The sequence below is a fragment of the Mycetomoellerius zeteki genome, unplaced genomic scaffold (genome assembly GCF_001594055.1).
Source record: "Mycetomoellerius zeteki isolate Tzet28-1 unplaced genomic scaffold, Tzet1.0 scaffold122, whole genome shotgun sequence".
In the NCBI taxonomy this organism is placed as follows: Eukaryota; Metazoa; Arthropoda; class Insecta; order Hymenoptera; family Formicidae; genus Mycetomoellerius; species Mycetomoellerius zeteki.
Window position 1 is genome coordinate 2,216,138 of NW_017256147.1, and position 2,926 is coordinate 2,219,063.

Below are 2,926 nucleotides of genomic sequence, written 5' to 3' on the forward strand. Positions count from 1 at the left end.
CTCTCTCTTTCTCTTTCTTTCTATGTATCTCCCGTGTATATCACGACCGAAGAACTTGTGCCGCCGCGTCGAGTCGCCGTTTGTTATTGTTGTTGTTATTGCTGCTGTACGCCGTTAACCGTCGCGGCGAGAAGAACGCGGCGTGTATTATACAATCGGCAAAAAAAAAAAAACTCACTGCAAACACGGCATCACTCGTGCGGCTCGACGCTCTGTCTGCTGGCGTCGCGTGCACGGCTCACTTGCGACAGTATTCATCACACGCGGGGAGGGAACGCGGAGGGGGGAAGACACACGCGGAGCAAACGTCAAAATGCCGGCTGTAGTCGTCCGTGCTTGGGCTGCGGTTCCCCGGCCTCCCTCTTTCGCAGCTCCGCGCTACTCCGCATCCACTTTAGACATTCGCGCGACGGTGACTCCCGACGAAAAAACTCGCGCATTCACTGTTAACGGCGGCAACACACACGCGAGCCGTCTCTCTCTTTCTCTCGCTTTCTCTCTCTTTCTCTCTCTCTCTCTATCTCCCCGTCTGCCGTTCCGCGTATCGTACTCGTCGCGTACCGGCTTTTATCCCTTCGCGCGCGCGCCGAGATCGACGCCGGTTCTGCCTCGGCAACTTCACGCCGTACGACGAGATCGCGATACCGCACACGTACGGATTTCTTGCCCGCGCGTTCAAGGGGATTGAAGGAAACGCAGGGGAGGGTAACACCTTTTGAACGAAGATACTCGGCACTCCGTGATAGAGACCCGGCGAATATCCCCGACCACTGAATACGCACAGACCCTTCCGCGCGAGTGTCGAAGAGTAACTGACGTTCCTCACCGTAACTGTGAGCGAGGAGGCCCGAGCGCGGCCGAACGTGACCGAGCGCGCGCGAGCCACCGGCGATTCGTAACCGCTCTAAACGGCCGCGCGACGCCGCGGCAGCACTGATCGGTGACGTCGCGACGCCACGGCTGCGTGTTACGTATCACGGAGATGAGGTACCGCCGGGCACGAACGAGAAAAAAAAGGCAGATTTGTTTGAAAGGAATCCACGTCGACGATTCGTTGTGTGGACTAATCGCGTTACGTTCCGTACCGACCTCGACGACACGTCGACGGAAAAAGGGATCTAAAGCGAGATGCGTATGCGAGGGTGACTTATTTCAAACTGTCATGCCATCTTAGTTCGATGCATTAGATATGCATACGAATGCGATTTGTAAACTTTTTATTTCAAACTGTGTCGAGTAGATACCGAAATACGTATTTCTGAAATTTTTGAGACGGTAAAATATAAAAAAGGGAATGAGAGGCAAAATGATGAGAATACTTTGAAAATTATGTAAATTATGTAAATTATATTTTTATGTTTACTCTTATTTTAATCAACGCGATTTCATTATTGCATTTTCGAAAATAAATGGGCACTTGCGAACAATTCATTTTCGTCATTATATAAACGAAATAATCAATGTCACGTAAATTTCCAAAGGCTCTTCTTTCACATATATGGGCATTGTCACATACGCGAAAATGTATATTAATTTCCAATATAGATATTTTAAAATAATTTAATTCTTCATGCAATGTGGACAAAAATATTTTATAATTTTGCGATAATAATATAATTCTTGAAATTTTATTGCGAAATTGCTTAAATTTATGTCATTTATGAGATAACTTAAAAGTGCTTAACCAACTAAAAAAATACGCAAAATAAATTCTTTGTAAATTTCTTTCAGTGGTGAGGAAAATCTTCCATAATTTGCACTTTAATTGCACAACTCTGCAATAATTGTATGAATCGGGCATTATTTCAATTATAGCATTATAACTATTATATTCGCGAGCCGATATTACGTTCCATTCGAATTATAGGCAATGCGCTTCGGATTCCCATTCAAGCGACAATATAGTAAAGGTCGTCTATAATTTATGCGTCTGTCTTACTTTCACAATGTGGCTAGACTCGACCATTCAGGTTTATAGTTGCAATTTGGCGCACGAAAAGTTTCTAGTCGTTTTACATTATGTATTAGAAACAAATCTGAAGCGCAAAACCTAGATTTAAAAAAATATTTTTTTTAAATAACGCTTTACGATAGAACGTGATTCTATTTTTCGGCTGCATATTTTGATATCTATTATCTTTTTCGTAACCAATCTGAATAAAGTATCACAAACCTATGACGGAAGTTGTTTTTATTACATAACGTTAAATACGTTTTTTAATTATAGCTTAATCTCTTGATAACTTTAAATTGAGTTTCATAAAAAAATGAATGAAAATTGATGACACGATGTGTTTGGCGTTTGTTCTTCACGTCTATGCTTTATGTTTGCAATTTTTCCTCATTACGTAACGAACATACTTCACATCTTTATTTTAATACGACATGTATATGAAAAAAGAAGCTTAAAATTATCTTTCGCGGACGATAATCTCAAGAGCTTGTTTTCTGAGCCGACCTAACCGAAAGTCGAAGGTGTACGTTTGCATAACGTATAGATTTAACTGACAATGAGAGAAACGCGCTGTTCGTTCAGCGAATCGACTACGAGAAATGCACAAGCACGAAGCACACGAACGCGAATTATTTGCAAATGAATAATCGCTTGTGAGTCAACGGAAGGAGCCGAGTAAGAGAGAGAAAGAGAGAGACCGCCTTGTGTCACCGTAAATGATTCATGGATTCTGTGTGTTCGTTAAAGCCTTTCTGTAGACGATCGTACAGCACGCGGGAATGCCAGATTAGATACGTAAGCGGCGTTTATGGCGAGTGGAATTAGAAGACTAACTGCGCTTATCGGACTCGTATACCTAATTTCCGTTCGAGCTATCGCTGTTCAACTATCGTGTTGGAGGCTGACCACGTGATTCGAAAAGTATTTTTTTAATCGGTTATTGTGTGTGCCCTCGAATCGCTCTGTTTGCGC